Source organism: Triticum aestivum, chromosome 2A, assembly GCF_018294505.1.
Source record: "Triticum aestivum cultivar Chinese Spring chromosome 2A, IWGSC CS RefSeq v2.1, whole genome shotgun sequence".
NCBI lineage: Eukaryota > Viridiplantae > Streptophyta > Magnoliopsida > Poales > Poaceae > Triticum > Triticum aestivum.
In genome coordinates, this window is record NC_057797.1 from 67,725,300 (window position 1) to 67,745,677 (window position 20,378).

Sequence of the window (20,378 nt, forward strand, 5' to 3'; positions counted from 1 at the left end):
GGTCAAACGCGCGAATCCAGGAGCTGTCATTAAGAGGGTGTTATGAACTTCATAATGACGTCATGCCGGTTTAGAGTAACCAAAACTGATGACGTCATGCCGGTTTATAGCAACTAAAAATAATGACGACATGGAGATTTGCCAATTAAACAGAAGATATCCAAGACGCAAGATGGTGTGAAGGATTGACATGAACCAGTTCAAATCAATCTGGGGCCTAATGTTGGGGATATTACCACTAGGCGTAAACCGGCCTACTTGGGCCGGGTTAACTTCATTAGTGGCGTAAACATATGAAGGCCCAAGGCCTGTAGTCGGTTAGAGCATGTAGCCGTAAACCGGCCTGATGTATGACTTGTATTGTAAGTAAGGAACAGGGAGATAGCAACCGGAATACGAGTATAAACCGGTTAGGACTCTATGGACCGACGGGCGTCACCCGTATATATAAGGGGACGACCCGGTGGCGGTTCAAGGGAGACAACCACAACTCGAGCCTAGGTGAAGCTTGTTTGCTCCCTAGCCATCGAGATCATATCAATTCCATCACAACTAGACGTAGGCTTTTACCTTCATCGAAGGGGCCGAACTAGTATAAAACCCTCGTGTCCTTGTGTCCGCTTTAACCCCTTCAAGCAAACTCGTAGCGATGGCTCCACGACTAAGTCCTTTCGCTAGGACATCTGCCGTGACAAATCCACGACAGAACCCGAGAAGCTTGCCGGAGGGGACTCCAAACACACACTTCTCGGGGTTGAGCTTGAGGCTGATCTTGCGCAGATTTGCAAAGGTCTCGTCTAAATCTTGAATCAGAGTTGCCTTGTCCTTGCTCTTGACCACTATGTCATCCATGTAGGCTTCCACATTTCTGTGTATTTGTGGCTCAAGAGCGACATGGACTACCCTTGCAAATGTTGAACCAGCGTCTTTTAAACCGAAAGGCATCCGTATAAAATAGTACGTGCCACATGGAGTGATGAATGCAGTCTTCTCCTCATCCTCTTCTGCCATGAAGTTTTGATGGTATCCTGAGTATGCGTCAAGAAACGAAAGCAAGTCACATCCGACCGTGGAGTCAACAATCTGGTCAATGCGCGGCAAGGGAAACGGGTCTTTGGGACAAGCTTTATTAACATCGGTAAAGTCGATACAAAGCCTCCATTTCCCGTTTGCCTTGCGCACGACTACAGGATTGGCCAACCATGTAGGATGGAGCACTCCTCTGACAAGGCCTGCTGCTTCCAATTTCTTGATCTCTTCTGCGATGAATTCTTGGCGCTCCACTGCCTGCTTCCTGACCTTCTGCTTGACGGGCCGCGCATGAGGACAAACGGCAAGATGGTGCTCAATTACTTTCCTGGGAACACCGGGGATGTTAGACGGTTGCCACGCAAACACGTCGACGTTCGCCCGCAGGAAAGCAATGAGCACACTTTCTTATTTAGGGTCAAGAGTGGCACTGATGGTGAAGGTACTACCAATGCCATCCTCCTTGGCGGACACCTTCTTGGTCTCTGGCGGAGCTGCCATTGTCTTTTTACACTTGCCGGTGGAGCTCGATGGTGCGTCCTCGATGGCAGTGCAGCACTCCGAAGAGGTGCGCTTGCCGGAGTGGGCATCAGAACTCTTGCCGGACTTGGCCTTCTTCTTCCCCCCGGGAGCTTCAACGGCAGGTGACTTGCGATCTGTTGCGGCTGCTGCTTCCCGGTAGATCTTGTCGGCGCAGATAAGAGCATCCTTCTTATCGCCAGGGACAGAGATGACGCTTATCGGGCCTGGCATCTTCAGCATGTTGTATGCGTAGTGAGAGGCTGCCATGAACTTGGCAAGTGCTGGACGGCCGAGTATCCCATTGTAAGGCAATGGAAAATCGGCAACGTCAAAAGTGACCCTCTCAGTCCTGAAGTTCAATTCGCTGCCAAATGTTACTGGCAATGTGACCTTCCCCTTCGGCTTGCTCCTTCCCGGGTTGATTCCTTGGAATGTGCCGGTCTCTTCAAGCTCGCTGCCAGGGATCTGGAGTTTCTGGAGTACAGCGGAGGAGATCAGGTTTAAGCCGGCCCCGCCGTTAACTAGCATCTTAGTGACCTTGAGGTTGCGGATAGTTGGTGAAACCAACATCGGCAAGCACCCGACCGCAGTTGTGCGATCAGGGTGGTCCTCAATATCAAAGATGATAGGCGTGCTGGACCATTTCAGAAGTTTGCGTGACTCAACAGGTGGTTCCGCCGCATTGACTTCCCGCACCCACTACTTGAGTTGGCGGTGCGAAGTATGCAGAGAAGCACCGCCGTCAACGCACAAGACCTTTGTGGCTTTCTGGAACTCCTGCTCATTGGTCTCGACATCATCCATGTCTTCGTCGTCGTCGTGATCTTCATCCTTGTCGCGGCCGTGGGGAGGTTTGTCTCCTTGCCGCTGCTTGGCCTTGCCGCGGCGTCCTCCCCGGCCGGCGCGCTTCTTGCCGGATTCTCCAGCGCCTCCTTGGGCCCTCTCCTTGTCGCGTCGCTCGTATTCAGCCTTTTGCTGCTGGACAAGCTGCTCGACCTTCTTGTAGCTCTGGAGGTCATGGCCCTTGGTGCGGTGGATCTTGCAGTACTGCTTGTCGGTGCCGTCCTGCTTGTCGGCGACCGCCACAGCCTGGCAGTTGGTGCATGCGTCAATCTCCTTGCCGGAGCTACCAGCTTTGGCTTTCTTGGCGCCACCTTCGTTGCCGGACTGCTCAATGACTAGCACTTCTTTGCCTTTCTTTTTCCTGTTGTTCCGCCGCCGGTTTTTCTTTGCCGAGGCAGCATCTTCACTGTCAGATCCTCCTGCTCCTGTATTCTCTCCGTGGAGTTTCCTCCCTTCCTCAGCATGTTCACACTTGTCGGCTAGGGCATACAGCTCACTGACGTCTCTGATCTTGCACATCGCCATCTCCTCCCGCATCCTGCAGTTACACACGTTCTGATGGAACGCGCTGATGACCGCGGCAGGGTGGACATCTGGGATGCTGCGCTGTACACGGCTGAATCTCTGAATGTACTTGCGCAGGGGCTCTCCTTCCTTCTGGGCGAGCAGGTGAAGGTCACTCTCTTGGCCATGAGGTTTGTGGCCGCCTGTAAAGGCGCCGACAAACTGATGGCATAGGTCTGCCCAGGAGGATATGGAGTTGTCCGGCAAATGCATGAGCCAGGACCTGACATTGGGCTTGAGCACCAGCGGGAAGTAGTTGGCAAGGATCTTGTCGTCCCACCCCCCGGCAGCTTGCACCGCGATGGTGTAGATGCTGAGGAACTCCGATGGATGCGACTTGCCGTCGTACTTCTCTGGTACGTCTGGCTTGAAATTCTTCTTGCTGGGCCACTGGACTTGCCGTAGCTCACGAGTAAACGCAGGGCAACCTCCCGCGTATGGCAAGTCGCCTGGTTCCCCTGGCGCATGCATGTCGACAGAGGGCCCAGCGCACTGGTCTGATTGACGCCGCGCTTCTCTTCGGCGCTCGATGCGAGTACGAGCATCTTCTTGCTGTCGTTCGTGAAGAACTTGGCGCTGATCGCGACGAGCTCGTGGATCTGATGACGCGGTGGAGTCGCTGTCGAGGTGGATCCGGTGAGTCGGCGATCTTGGCCTTCGGGGCGGAGAGTGCACAGTGGTTGCACCTCCACCGGTCTTGTCGCCACCGGCTCGTGCCTGGCTGACTTGCCGCGGCTGCGACGTACTCGGCTGCCACGGAGTGCCGCCGTTGGCGAAGCCGATGAGACTTTGAATGGTGGCCCTCCAGTCGTCGATCTTGTCTGCCGCTGGAGGGTAGTCTAGGAGCAGTTGAGCTCGCGCCAAAGCTTCTGCTGATGTGACGGGTGGCGGCGGCGAACGGTGTGAGGAGCGGGATATGCTCGGACTTCTAACTATGTTAGAAGGAGCAGTATCTCGTCCAGGCGATCATGCCCCGCTCATGCCAGCATGTTGGCGTACATGCTGGTCTTGAGCACTCCGAGATCCACCAGCTCGATCTTGGTCCAGCAAACGTATGGCACCGTGAGTACCATGACGCTGCCGGTCCCGCGCCTCCTGGGATGGGCATGGTGCATGTACGGACGCCGAGGTCTTGGAGTGCGCTCGGTCGTTGTGGGAGCCGACTGCACCGCCGATGGGCAGCGCAGCCTTGTCCTTGGACCTGGCAGCACCGTGAGCTCCCTCATCGATGCCCGTTCTTCCGCCGGCGTCTACCCCACCAGCCGTTTGCTCCGGCGGTGGTGGGTTCGGCGCGGACGGAGCAGCCGCCTCCGAAGCCTTCTTCTTCGGCGGCATGTCGATGAAGACGATGAAGATTTAGCTCGTGTGAACGCTGGATCAGGTTCACACAATCTCGACGCACCCCCTACCTGGCGCGCCAGAGATGTCGGGGGAACTAATCCACGAACACCTATGGGACCGGCGGACCGAGCCCCTTTAGGTTCGGCAGGGGGGCGGAGATCGCACGAAGAGCAGATCGAGGCGAAACACACGAGCAGTTTACCCAGGTTCGGGCCGCACGGATGCGTAAAACCCTACTCCTGCTTTGTGGTTTGTATTGAGTTCTTGCTCGGGAGCGCTGAGTGCTACAGTACACACCAGCAGCTAACGAGACCGAGCGTGAGTGTTCTCTCCTTCCTCCTCCCCCCTCTACGTTGCGCATGGGCCTCCTTTTATATGCTCAAGGGGTCACCGACAGGTGGCAACGTAGACAAGGGTAAAACTGGAAAGGTGTTGCGGTTGGTACAATTACTTGTTATAGTGTATCATACCTAACCCTGACGGCAGGGGACAAGGGCATTAAATGCCCGTCTGCATCATCCAAATAGTGCAAAAGGGACCGCCAGGGACGCTACCGCTCGCCACGATGGCAATCTTGTCAGCGCCGCTTGCCACCGCGCACCGCTGGCTGCACAGCCTCCCGCCACGTACGCCTGGAAGGGTCCCAGAGCGACACGTTGGTGGATGTGCTGGAGCGCGGGCACAGAGTGGTGGCTTGCCGCGGCAAGCGCCTTGCCACGGTCGTTGTCTTGTCGCGTCCGGGAGCTTGTCGCTCACCGGGCCTTGCCGGGATGCGTGGCGCGTCGCGGCAAGTTCCTTGAGATGCCTTGGTTGGCCTTCTCGGCAAGCTCCTCTTGCCGGGGTCTTGTCTTCTTGGATTGGATACTTTGTCCTTGAATGGCTCCAAAGGAACCACAGAGGTCCTTGGCGGTCACCCGGCAAGCCTTGCCGCGGGATGCTGCGACTGCCCGTGCACAAGTTCGGGATACTAGGGTACCCCTACTCTAGTAGACCGATAGACGGAGAAATCGTCCATGAAAACCTCACAAATCTTTTCACAAAAGTCAGAGAATATAGCCATCATGCATCTTTGAAAGGTAGTAGGTGCATTACATAGACCAAAAGGCATACGTCTATAAGCAAAAGTACCAAAAGGGCAAGTAAAAGTAGTCTTTGATTAATCTTTGGCTAACACAGGTATTTGGGAGAAACCAGAATAACCATCTAGAAAGCAAAAATGTGTATGTTTGGATAGTCTTTCTAGCATTTGATCGATAAAAGGTAAGGGGTAATGATCCTTTTTAGTTGCCTTATTTAATTTGCGGAAATCAGTTACCATCCTATAACCTGTAATAATTCTTTGAGGAATCAATTCATCTTTATCATTAGGAACGATAGTAATACCTCCCTTCTTAGGGACACAATGGACAGGACTTACCCACTGACTATCAGCAACGGGATAGATTATACCTGCCTCAGGGAGCTTTAGTTTTTCCTTTCTTACCACTTCTTTCATTTTAGGATTCAGCCATCGTTGATGATCACGAACTGGTTTAGCATCTTCTTCCAAATTAATTTTATGTTGACATTGAGTGGGACTAATGCCCTTAAGATCATCTAGAGTATACCCAATAGCAGCACGGTGCTTCTTTAGAGTTTTCAATAATCTCTCTTCCCCATGCTCTGAAAGGTTAGCACTAATAATAACAGGATATATCTTTTTCTCATCAAGATAAGCATATTTAAGAGTATCTGGTAATGGTTTAAGCTCAAACACGGGATCACCCTTGGGAGGAGGAGGACCCCCTAGGATTTCAACAGGAAAATTGTGTTTCAGAATAGGTTCATGTTTAAAGAATACTTCATATACTTCCCTTCTTTCATTCATAAACATATCATTTTCATGGTCTAGCAAATATTGTTCTAACGGATCACTAGGAGGTACGGCAATAGAAGCAAGACCAACAATTTCATCCTTACTAGGTAATTCTTCATCACGATGTTGTCTACTAAATTTAGAGAAATTAAATTCATGAGTCATATCATCTAAACCGATAGTAACAACATCCCTTTTGCAATCTATGGTAGAATTAACAGTGTTCAGGAAGGGTCTACCAAATATAATGGGACAAAAGCTATCTTGTGGGGAACCAAGAACAAGAAAATCAGCAGGATATTTAGTTTTCCCACACAAGACTTCAACATCTCTAACAATTCCCATTAGTGAAATAGTATCTCTATTGGCAAGTTTAATTGTGACATCAATATCTTCTATCTTAGCAGGTGCAATATCATGCATAATTTCTTTGTATAAGGAATAAGGTATTGCACTAGCACTAGCACCCATATCACATAAGCCATGATAACAATGATCTCCTATTTTAATAGAAATAACAGGCATGCCTACCACCGGTCTATTTTTATCTTTAGCACAAGGTTTAGCAATTCTAGCAGTCTCGTCAAGGAAATGAATAACATGCCCATCAATATTATCAGACAAGAGATCTTTAACAATAGCAATATCAGGTTCAACTTTAATTTGCTCATGAGGTGTATAAGTTTTAATATTGCTTTTACGAACCACAGTTGAAGCTTTAGCATGATCCTTTATCCTAACAGGAAAAGGTGGTTTCTCAACATAAGAAGTAGGAACAGTAGGATCATTATAAGTGACAATCTTTTCTTCAACTTTAATAGGTGCAACTACTTTTACTTCTATGGGAGGATGATATTTAAACCACTTCTCCTTGGGGAGATCAACATAAGTAGCAAAAGATTCACAGAAAGAAGCTACTATCTCAGAGTCAAGTCCATATTTAGTGCTAAATTTACGGAAAACATCGGTATCCATAAAAGATTTAACACAATCAAACCTAGGTGTCATATCTGACTCCTTACCTTTGTCGAGGTCCCAATCTTCAGAGTTGTGTTTAATTCTTTTCAATAAATCCCATTTGAATTCAATAGTCTTCATCATAAAAGAGACAGCACAAGAAGTATCAAGCATGGTGCGATTGCTATCAGAAAGCCGAGCATAAAAAATTTGAATAATCATTTCTCTTGAGAGCTCATGATTGGGGCATGAATATAACATTGATTTAAGCCTCCCCCAAGCTTGAGCGATGCTTTCTCCTTCGCGAGGCTAAAAATTATATATATAATTGCGATCACGATGAACAAGATGCATAGGATAAAACTTCTGATGAAATTCCAATTTCAATCGTTTGTAATTCCAAGACCCCATATCATCACATAGCCTATACCATGTCGATGCATCTCCCTTCAAAGATAAAGGGAAGACCTTCTTCTTAACAACATCTCTGGGTACACCTACAAGCTTAAATAATCCACAAACTTCATCCACATATATTAGATGCTCATCAGGATGTTTTGTTCCATCTCCTAAAAAGGGATTAGCTAGCAGTTTTTCTATCATACCTGAAGGAATTTCAAAGCGGACATTTTCATTTTCAGTAGGTTCAGTAGGTTGAGGAGCAACTCTTTGCTCTACTGGTCGGGGTGAAGATACCCCGAACAAGCCCCTTAGAGGATTACTTTCCATAGTAACAAGTGACAGTAAATTTCAGCATACTATATAAATTTTTCCTTACCAAAATCCACCTACCAAAGGCACTTCACTCCCCGGCAACGGTGCCAGAAAAGAGTCTTGATGACCCACAAGTATAGGGGATCTATCGTAGTCCTTTCGATAAGTAAGAGTGTCGAACCCAACGAGGAGCAGAAGGAAATGATAAGCGGTTTCCAACAAGGTATTCTCTGCAAGTACTGAAACAAGTGGTAACAGATAGTTTTGTGATAGGATAATTTGTAATGAGCAACAAGTAACAAAAGTAAATAAAGTGCAGAAAGGTGGCCCAATCCTTTTTGTAGCAAAGTACAAGCCCGGACAAACTCTTATATAGAGAAAAGCGCTCCCGAGGACACATGGGAATATCAACAAGCTAGTTTTCATCACGCTCATATGATTCACGTTCGGTACTTTGATAATTTGGTATGTGGGTGGACCGGTGCTTGGGTACTGTCCTTACTTGGACAAGCATCCCACTTATGATTAACCTCTATTGCAAGCATCCGCAAGTACAACAAAAGTATTAAGGTACACCTAACCATAGCATGAAACATATGGATCCAAATTAGCCCCTTACAAAGCAACGCATAAACTAGGGTTTAAGCTTCTGTCACTCTAGCAACCCATGATCTACTTATTACTTCCCAATGCCTTCCTCTAGGCCCAAATAATGGTGAAGTGTCATGTAGTCAACATTCACATAACACCACTAGAGGAGAGACAACATACATCTCATCAAAATATCGAACGAATACCAAATTCACATGACTACTAATAGCAAGACTTCTCCCATGTCCTCAGGAACAAACGTAACTACTCACAAAGCATAAACATGTTCATAATCAGAGGGGTATTAATATGCATATAGGATCTGAACATATGATCTTCCACCAAATAAACCAACTAGCATCAACTATAAGGAGTAATTAACACTACTAGCAACCTACTAGCACCAATCCCGGACTTGGAGACAAGAATAGGATACAAGAGATGAACTAGGGTTTTGAGAGGAGATGGTGCTGATGAAGATGTTGATGGAGATTGCCCTCTCCCGATGAGAGGAGCGTTGGTGATGATGATGGCGATGATTTCCCCCTCCGGGAGGGAAGTTTCCCCCGCAGAACAGCTCCGCCAGAGCCCTAGATTGGTTCCGCCAAGGTTCCGCCTCATGGCGGCGGAGTTTCGTCCAAGAAGATGGCTTCTTATTTTTTTCCATCGAAAGACTTCATATAGCAGAAGATGGCCACCGGAGGGCCACCAGGGGGCCCACAAGGTAGGGGCGCACCCAGGGGGTAGGGCGCGCCCCCCACCCTCGTGGGCAGGGTGTGGCCCCCCTGGTGAATCTCTTCCGCTGAGTATTTTTTATATATTCCTAAAACATCTTCTGTGAAGTTTCAGGACTTTTGGAGCTGTGCAGAATAGGTCTCTAATATTTGCTCCTTTTCCAGCCCAGAATCCTAGCTGCCGGCATTCTCCCTCTTCATGTAAACATTGTAAAATAAGAGAGAATAGGCATAAGTATTGTGACATAATGTGTAATAACAGCCCATAATGCAATAAATATTGATATAAAGGCATGATGCAAAATGGACGAATCATAAGGTTTTCACACCCTTTGGCTTATTTGGATGCTCATTTTCTTTTGAAAAAACAGCAACATGAGAGCCGCCGTCAGGCCCGGACCAGTGACGACAATGAACTGCCCTCCGGCTTACCAAAAACTCCTCGGAAATGCCAGAATGAGGTTTCTTTCACCTTTGTCTCTTGCTTTTATGAATGAATCTATTTCCTTGCTCTCTTAACTGTGATTTCACTATTGTAGGAGGTTTCTCGTTCTTCTGGTGATTCTTCACAAACTCAATTTCCGGCTTTCAAGACTACCCCTGGGTAAAGAAAATTATCTTTCTTATGCATCTTTAAGTCTGTATCATTATACTGACTCATGAAATTCTTCTTAGCGTCAAGCAAAGCCTAAGAAAGCCAGGGTGGCTAAGCCAGCGGAAGGCCCGAAAGACCCTGCTCCTGAACCGGCAATACCAACTCCTGCTCCTGAACAATCTGAAGCACCAGAAGACCCTGCTATCAATGTTCGAATAGATCCTCCTGAACCGTCTGTTGATGAAACTATTCTCAACCCGTCTACTGTTGAACCGTCAAGCTCAGCTAACCCGCCGGCGACTTACAACAGTGACGTTTTAATCGCTGGTAGTAGATCTGCCAAGCAAGAGGCTTTGCAAAGCCAGAAAGTGTGGCTTGACATCTCTCACTATGCTCACCTGAGTATCAGTGACGTGCTATCTGGATACCTCAGTCATGTGCATTCCAGCCGTGACTCTGAAATTGAGATGGTCAAACAGCTGCAACTGAAATATGAGGTATGCTCTCCGGCTTTCATTAGTTTACATATGCTCTCCAGCCCCCAAGTCTGTGGATTATGATGAACCTGAATGATCTGTAGACTTATGATATAGGTTGATGCTTTGTCTTAGTTTTCCCTAAGTCCGGTGGATTAGCATGAAGTTTCACATGTAGTCCCCAAGGGTCAGCTTAATTTATCATGAATGAGTCGGTACATAACTTTATAACTGTCTTGAATCAATCCAAACTAATATTGTTATCCGGCTCAAGATGAAAAACTTTCTGCATATCCTGCATTAGCCCCCAAGTGCCAAGCATTGTTACTTGTAAAACACTTGGGACTTTAATCATACAAGAGTCTTTTTTGCATTTTAAAAATTGCTTTGGCAGACATTAGCCCCCAAGTGCCGAGTGGCGTTGCATTGCAATGTACTTGGGACTTTACTCATTATGACTTTTATTGGAATAAATTTTTGACACACCTATGCATGTCTGTAGACCGCCATCACTGAATTGGGTTCTCAACTGACTGATGCAAAGACCCGGTTGGCGGCTCAAGAGAATGAGATAAAGAATGCCGACTCCAAACTCTAGTTGAGCCTATCTGAAGCAGAGAAACTGAAGACCAGTTTTGATGTGGATAAAAAATCTTGGGCCGATGAAAAAACCTTATTGATACAGCATGCTGAGACAGCCGAGGCGGCTCTCAAGGAGGTTACCACGGAGCTCACTAGTTTAAAAAACCGTGTGTCTCAGATGGTCTCTGCAATCTTTGGTGAGTCATTGCATTATTTACTTAAACTCTATTTTTGCCAGATATATAAGCCGCCTACTTAACCTTTTAAAATACTCGTAGGTCCCCGGAGCAGCAATCTGAGCCAAAACAGCTTGATAAAACTCAAGGTGGTTTACACCCTGGTGGAGCAACTGTACACTGGAGCTCAACGGACGCTTGCCATTATTTCCCCAGCCAACCAAGGACCAAACCTCTTGAGTGATGTCTTGAAGAAATTATCTATCTTACCCGCCAGATTCCAAGAGGTCAAGCGGTCTTGTGCAAGAGCCGGAGTTCTAACTGCTCTAAGCCGCTCCAAAGCCTGGGTGCTGGAGCTAGACCCGGCAGATGTAGCCAAGGGGTATCTCGGCCTTAAGGAAGACGGGACACCGTTTGATCAAGATGATTTTGCTACTTGTGTGAGGGGAGTTCGTCCTCATGCTACTATCCTTGGCGATGAGACCATATTGATAAGAATCAGCCGGGTTTTGATGTTGAGAATAAAAAGATGGCGACTCCTTCGTATAAAGTGACAGACCTCATCCTGTTGGTTCGCCAACACACCTTTGCCCCAGAAATTGACCCGTCTGGTCTAATTGATGATGAAGCTGAGTTTGTTGCTCTTCATGGCTTTGATTGGTCCAAGCCCAGTTTCCAACCAGTGGAGGAAGATGAACCAGCGAGGGAGGATTTGTAACCATCCAAATAATCCGGCTAAGATTTAATGAACCGGCCTTAGCTTAACATCTGTTTAGGAGAAAAAAACAATTCTAACCTTTTGGGCTCCCAAAGCCTTCTAATAGGCTAGCTTAAAACTGCATGTTCTGCCTATGCCATCGTGCATATCATACTGTGTACAATATTTTTATCCATCATGTCAACATAGCTTTATATCCTTTATCATATCTATAGTGTTTAAATCTGTTCATGTATGTAAAAGATGAGAAATTGTCCTGGCGGTTTGTTGCTGGACGGGTCAAAACACCCAATATATAACTATGAAATTACCATAATGGAATAATCAGGGCTAGATGTAAAGATAAATAAGGCTGGAAAGCCTTTGATTAAAGAAAAACACAGATAAGTTTGTTTATGAACGATAATGTCATACATGTGTTCTTCGATTCTGGACTGCCGGCTTATGTGACCTGGACAGTAAGGGTGACAACCCAATCTTTTTAGAAGTCAATACTTCCATATGCCTGATGACTGTTATACATTGGCAACTTATTGTCAAAGAACCAAGCCGGTTTAAATTGAAACCATACTTACAGTTGGATTCTAGACAACAAAAAAACCAGTAAAACAAAATAGCATCTTTCAAACAATGTAAATCAAGCATCAAGAAAAAATTTGGAGGCTTCTGATTTGAATACGATTAGTAAACCGGACCAAAGGGGTTAAGCTAGGATTCGAATACTATCATGTAGCCCCCAGTGGCTTTGGCGTTGCGCCGATCAAGAGGGTACCAACAGCTATGTTCTCTTTGGTTCGAATACGACCTATGTTTGAACAGGCAGCCCCCAGATGACCTTGAGAGGTTTTTAACGACCCTGATTCGAATACGATCCAAGTTGGACCCAAAAGGGGTTAAGCTATGATTCGGATACTACCAAGAAGCCTCCTAGTGAGTTTGGCTTTGCGCCGATCAAGATGGTTATGACAGCTATGTTCTCTTTGGTTCGAATACGACCTATTTTTGAACAGGAAGCCCCCTAGTGACCATGAGGTTTTAACGGCTAGATTCGAATACGATCATGAGCCGGACCAAGAGGGTTAAGCTAGATTCGAATACGATCAGCCTCCACTTGGTCATCTTATACTTAAGATAACAAAGATATGTGATCATTAAGGAAAAAAGGACAGAGTTCCTACTTTATTATTTATCATAATATATAGAACGTCAAAGTATGTACACTATGAGAGCCAGTGGCCCAATTGTAGTAAGGCCGAAGTTGAGCAATATTCCATGGCCGGCGGGTCTCTTCCTCCGACTTACATGAGTCTTTGTGCTCTCGAACATCGATAGGGTAGTATGACCCGTTATTCAAGTTCTTGCTGACCACAAAGGGTCCTTCCCAAGGTGGGGATAGCTTGTGCGCATCAGACTAGTCCTGGATGAGCCGGAGCACCAAATCACCTTCTTGAAAGGTTCTTGACTGAACCCGGCGGCTATGATAACGGCGCAGGTCCTGTTGGTAAATTGCTGAGCGGGCTGCTGCTAAGTCACACTCTTCATTCGATAAATCAAGCGCATCCTGACGGGCTTGTTTGTTATCAGCTTCAACGTAAGTCGCCACTCGGGGTGAGTCATGACAGATGTCACTAGGCAGGACTGCCTCTGCTCCATAGACCATGAAGAAAGGCGTATAACCCTGGATCTATTAGGGGTAGTATTGATACTCCATATCATAGAGGGTAACTCTTCCACCCAACAACCCGGTGTTTGTAAAGGGACCATAAGCCGGGGTTCTAGACCTTTTAGGATTTCCTGATTGACTCTTTCAGCTTGACCATTGGATTGGGGGTGAGCTACTGATGAAACATCAAGCCAGATATGTTCCCGGTGACGGAATTCTTCCATAGCTCCTTATGACAGGTTGGTGCCATTGTCAGTAATAATGTTGTGTTGAAAACCAAAACGGAAGATCACTTTCTTCATGAATTGAACTGACGTGGCCGCATCACACTTACTGACCGGCTCTACCTCAACCCATTTTGTGAACTTGTCCACTGCCACCAAAAGGTGTGTCTTTTTATCTTTGGATCTTTTGAAAGGTCCAACCATATCAAGCCCCCAGACTGCAAATGGCCAAGTAATTGGAATCATCCACAATTCCTGAGCCGGCACGTGCGCCCGTCGTGCGAATTTTTGACACCCATCGCACCTACTGACCAGATCCTCCGCATCGGCGTGAGCCGTTAGCCAGTAAAAACCATGATGGAAAGCTTTGGCCACAAGAGACTTTGAACCGTCATCATGGCCACAATCTCCTTCATTGATCTCACGAAGAATTTCTTGACCTTATTCAGGGGAGACACGACGTTGAAACGCTCCAGTGACACTGCGATGATACAACTCACAATTGGAAATTGTCATTGACTTGGACCGCCGGGTTATCTGTCTAGCCAAGGTCTCATCCTCTGGCAACCCGCCCCGGGTCATATAAGCCAAATACGGCACTGTCCAATCTGAAATGACATGAAGAGCCGCCACCAATTGTGCTTCCGGGTCTGGAACAGCCAAGTCTTCCTCTATAGGCAACTTGACAGAAGGGTTATGCAGAACATCTAAAAAAGTGTTTGGCGGCACCGGCTTACGCTGAGATCCCAACCGACTTAAAGCATCGGCTGCCTCGTTCTTTCTGCGGTCAATGTGCTCCACTTGATAACCCTTGAAGTGTCCAGCAACAGCATCAACCTCGCGGCAATAAGCCGCCATGAGAGGATCCTTGGAATCCCACTTGCCTGATACTTGCTGAGCCACCAAATCTAAGTCGCCAAGGCACCGTACCCAGCTCAAACTCATTTCTTTAGTCATTCAAAGACCATGGAGTAAAGCCTCATACCCAGCTGCGTTGTTAGTACAAGGAAACATCAACCGCAACACATAACAAAACTTGTCACCTTGAGGGGAAGTTAAAACAACTCCAGCCCTCGAGCCCTCCAATTGCCTGGACCCATCAAAATGAATCATCCAATATGTGTTGTCTGGATTCTCTTCAGGTATTTGCAACTCCATCCAATCGTTAATGAAATCCACAAGTGCTTGAGATTTGATGGTTGTACGTGGCACGTACTTTAAACCGTGAGACCCAAGTTCAATGGCCCACTTGGTGACTCGTCACGTGGCTTCTCTATTTTGAACAATATCTCCTAAAGGAGCAGAGCTAACCACAGTGATAGGATGACCCTGAAAGTAATGCTTAAGCTTCCGGCTCGCCATGAACACCCCATAAACGAGTTTCTGCCAATGTGGGTATCTCTGTTTGGACTCAATGAGCACCTCATTGACGTAGTAAACCGGCTGCTGAACCGGATATTCCTTACCAGCCTCTTTGCGCTCTACAACAATGGCCACACTGACAACACGTGTGTTAGCAGCCACATATTACAACAGTGGCTCCTTATCAACGGGAGCAGCAAGAACCGGCGGGTCAGCGAGCTGTCTTATCAGATCTTCAAAGGAAGAGTTAGCAGCATCACTCCAGACAAAATCATCCGTCTTCTTCATCATTTGATATAACGACATAGCCTTCTCCCCTAACCGGCTAATGAACCGGCTTAAAGCCGCGACATGACCCGCCAGTCGCTGAACGCCATTGATGCACGCTGGCTTAGACAAAGACGTAATCGCCTTGATTTTCTCCGGGTTAGCCTCAATGCCTCTGTTAGACACCAAGAAACCCAAAAGCTTGCCTGCTGGTACTCCAAAAACGCAGTTGGCCGGGTTGAGCATCATCTTGTAGACCCGAAGGTTATCAAAGGTTTCCTTTAGATCATCTACCAAGGTTTCCTTCTCTCTGTATTTCACCACTATATCGTCCACATAAGCATGAACATTACACCCAATCTAATTATGAAGATAGTTCTGCACACACCGCTGATAAGTCGCCTGGGCACTCTTAAGCCCAAAGGGCATGGACACATAGCAAAAGGCTCCAAATGGAGTAATGAAAGCTGTTTTCTCCTGGTCCTTAACCGCCATCTTGATATGATGGTAACCAGAATAAGCATCCAAAAAGCTTAAACGCTCACAACCTACCGTAGCATCAATGATTTGATCAATACGAGGGAGAGCAAAAGGATCAGTCGGACAAGCTTTGTTTAAGTCCGTGTAATCCACACACACATACGCCAGGTGCCGTTCTTTTTAAGCACGAGCACTGGGTTAGCCAACCACTCTAGATGAAAGACTCCAATAATGAACCCGGCCACCAAAAGCCGGGCCACCTCTTCTCCAATAGCCTTGCGCCTCTCCTCGTTGAACCGCCAAAGAAACTGCCTGACCGGCTTAAACTTTGGGTCAATATTGAGAGTGTGCTCAGCGAGTTCTCTCGATACACCCGGCATGTCAGAAGGCTTCCATGCAAAGATGTACCGGTTCTCATGGATGACCCCGATGAGCGCACCTTCCTATTTGGGATCCAAATTAGCACTGATAATAAATTGTTTGGATGAGTCGCCAGGCACAAAATCAATCATCTTGGTATCATCAGTTGACTTAAACTTCAGCGCCGACTCATGCTCCGTAGTTGGCTTCTTCAAAGATGTCATGTCTGCCGGATCAACATTGTCTTTGTAGAACTATAACTCCTCCGTCGCGCAAATACATTTTGCGTAAGCAGCATCGCCTTCCTCACACTCCAAGGCTATTTTCTGGCTTCCATGTACTGTGATAGTACCTTTATAACCCGGCATCTTGAGTTGTAGATAAACATAACACGGCCGCCATGAATTTTGCATAAGCCGGTCATCCAAACAGGGCGTGATATGGGATCTTGATTTTAACCACCTCAAAGGTTAATTTCTTAGCCCTGGAATCATGTTCATCTCCAAAAGATACCTCCAACTCAATCTTACCCACTGGATATGCCGACCTACCAGGCACCACTCCATGAAAAACAGTGTTGGACGTCTTAAGACTTTTGTCAATCAACCCCATGTGACGAAATGTCTCATAATAGAGGATGTTGATGCTACTGCCTCCGTCCATGAGCACTTTAGTGAATTTATATCCACCAACCTGAGGCGCCACCACCAAAGCCAGATGACCGGGATTGTCAACCCGGAGCGGGTGATCCTCCCTACTCCACAGAATAGGTTGCTTAGACCATCTCAAATAACGAGGGACCGCCGGCTCAACAGCGTTGACCGCTCCCTTATGAAGTTTTTGGTCCCTTTTGCATAAGCTGGTAGTGAACACATGATACTGCCCACTACTTAGCTGCTTTGGGTTACTCTGAAACCCGGATTGCTGCTGCTGACCTCCTTGGCCAGATTGCTGATTATAACCACCTTGATTACCTTGAGGGCCCTGGCCATGAAAACCGCCACCGCCTGAATTGTCGCCCGGGCCATGAAAGCCGCCACCGCCGCCTGAGCCACTACCAGGTCCATGATTACCGTCGAACATGTTAGAATTCTTGAAAGCCTTCATGATCATACAATCTTTCCATAGATGGGTGGCTGGCTTCTCCCGGGTGTCGTGCCTTGGACAGGGTTCATTTAGCAACTGCTCGAGGGTGGGACCTGACCCACCTGAACGAGGAGGTGGCCTCCCCTTATGCTGTTGATTGTTGCCTTGTGCATTGGTGTTAGCCACAAACTCCAGACTACCATCAGCCTTACGTTTATTATTACCTCCTTGATTTGTCGGGTTATGCTGGTGACCTTTGCCGTTGCCGTTCTTATTTCCCTTCCCTGTCTTCTCTTCGTCACACGCGGGATCCTTGGTACTATCAGAGTTGGCGTATTTGACTAGAGCCGCCATCAGCTGGCCCATGTTATTGCAATCACACTTGAGCCGCCCCATCTTCTATTTTAGAGGTTCAAAGCGGCAATTTTTCTCCAACATTAAGACCGTGGAGCCGGCATCCATCTTATCAGATGAATGTATTATTTCCTTCACCCGGCGCACCCAATGGGTCATGGATTCACCTTCCTCTTGCTTGCAATTAGTCAAGTCCACAATCGACATGGGTTGCTTGCATGTATCTTTGACGTTTTGAATAAACCAGGCTTTTAACTCTGCCCATGAGCCGATGGAATTGAGTGGCAACCCCTTCAACCAAGTGCGAGTTGTTCCATCTAACATCATAGTGAAGTACTTGGCCATTGCTGCATCACTGACCTCCAATAATTCCATGGCCATCTCGTAACTTTCAATCCATGCCCCGGGCTGTAAGTCGGCTGTGTAATTAGGCACCTTACGAGGCCCCTTAAAATCCTTTGGCAAGTGCTCATTACGTAGAGCCGGCACCAAGCAAGGGACACCTCCAGTCCTCATGGCCACGCCCGCTTCAACAGAGGTCGTTGGATAAACCGGAAAAGCCTGGTGAGCCGCCTGCTCAGCTGCCTGCTGAACCGCCCGCTCAGCCTCTTGGCGGATCCTATCCTGGTCAACCAAGTTAAGAGCTCCATTGTGCGCCGGGTCATGCCTGCGTGGCTGGTTACGACGCTGGGCGTTGCTTGACACGGCCGTTGAATCCATATGCCTGCTATAGCTCGGGCTCCGGCGTGGGCGAGGGGTCGAATGGATCATGTCTCGACTATAAGAGTATGCCTCCTGCTGTGCCAAAGCCGTCTGAAGAAGTTCTCTGACCCTTCAGGTTTTGATCACCGTCGGAGAGTCGCCTTCCATCGGGAGAGCCGCCAAACGTGCCGATGCAGCGATCAGATTCTCCAAAGGGTTAGAAAAATGACCCGGTGGTGTTGGTGCAAAATGAGGCGGAGCAGTATTCACACAAGGGGGTTCCATAGCTCGCGGTTGAACCAGCGCCCCAGCCCCGGGTGTTGTAATCCGGTTTGCCTCCAGCGGGTTACTGGGACCAGCCCCGGGTGTGTGGAAGAAGTTCCTAGGATCGTAAGTGTCGGGGGTTGGATGCGACATATGCCAATGGATGGCTTATCATGGTGGGGGCGAGTAGAACGTCGCCGATGCCTGGAAACGGGATGAGGCGTAGACACGAACGCCGGCGGACTTTACCCAGGTTCGGGGCTCTCCTAGGAGATAACACCCCTAGTCCTGCTCTGCGGGGTCTCCGCATGATCACTAAGGCAAAAGTGAGTACAATGGTGCTCCTCGAGCTGTATCTGTGGACGGGAGGAGACTAGGCCAGCTCTCCCCCTTCTCTAAGGTCTGATCTAGTTCTCATGGGTCGGAACCCTTTGCATGGGTGCCCTGGGGGTTTATATAGGCCTACCCCCCAGGGGTACAATGGTAAACCGACTGGGCGCAGGGCCCAATCGTCAGTCTCTTCGCCTGCCGGCCTTTCTGCCGACTGCTGGGGCCCGCCGACTGGTCTGGTACGGAGCCGACAGGCCGTACCCGCCGCTTGCGGGTCTTGCCGGCTGCCAATTACTGTAGTCGTGCCTCTAATGATGTAGGCTTAGTCATGGGGTCGTGGCTACAGCTCCGCCGCCTGGCGGGCGATTACTGTAGCCACCCCCGTCTCGTCTGGTTAATGGCGTGTGGGACCCGTGGGAGGGGCAGGCCGACTTCCGGGGGCCGGCTCCCTTCGGGTCCGACTGGTGGCGCTCCTGCCGTCTTCCGGACTCTCGCTGATCGGTAGGGCCCATCATCCGTGGACCGTACCGATAGGTCGTCGTGGGTGTAGGACTCCGCCCACTGTTGCTGATGCCAGGGATGGCGCGACAACAGTGCCTCGCCGGACGGAGATCTCCATCGGTACGGCGCACTGTGGCCTAGCCATCCCATGGAAAGGGGAGGGAGTGGGCTTTACTGTTTCCACTCCCCGTCCCATCCCCCCTTACGAGGGCATGGGCTTGGTTGGTGTCATGGGCCGACTCCCCGTGGCCGGCTTCTCTGGGAGCCGCCAGGCGAGAGTCGGCCCGTCTTGACCTCGCCTCTAGGACTCGGCCGCATGCGGGCAATCGGCCGTTCCTTTAGCCGGCCTCCAGAAGACGGCTCTCCATCCTGGTGTCTTGAGGGGCGCAGTCAGCCCCGATGTTTTGAAAGGTTCTGGGCCTCGGGTTAGCCTACCCGTGGCCCATTACTCCGAAAGTAGTCCCCGAAGCTGGTGAGGCACCACGGACGATCAGCCGAGGAGCCTCAGCAGTTTCTTTCACCGAGTGCTTGAGGTGAGACCTCGTTTCACTTCTGCCGGGCCGACTGGTAGGAGTCGGAGTCGCCGGACTTTGACTTGTTCAAAAAATGCTTTTGAATCCCCCGGCGGGAACTCAGTAACGTATGAGCTAAGCTTCCTGGCCGCTACCCACCACGTGGCAACCAGTGGCCGGGCCAGCCTGCCTACCCATCCGCGAGATGGGACATGTCTGCAGGTGGGGCCCTCCACTACCTAGCAGATCCGCTGCAGTCGTGGGGGCGGTTGTGGTTCCCACGGAGTTACCGCGCACGGTAACTTTGTGCGACGAACGTGGGGGCGTGGGGTAGTGGGTGCAGTAAATCCCACTACTGCCCCCTCGGATTCGCAGCCCACTGGGCTATAAGTAGGGGGGAGGGGAAGCGGTGGAGCACGCGCGTCCCACCTCCCCACTGCTTCTTCTCCTTCTTCTCCCTCTCCGCTCCCGAGCCTTGTCAAATGTCGCAGCGATCCACTCACGATGAGCTCTTCCTCCGCCGTTACGCCCCCGACGGCGCACTCCGGCACCTGGGATGGTTCAGAGGTCCACGAG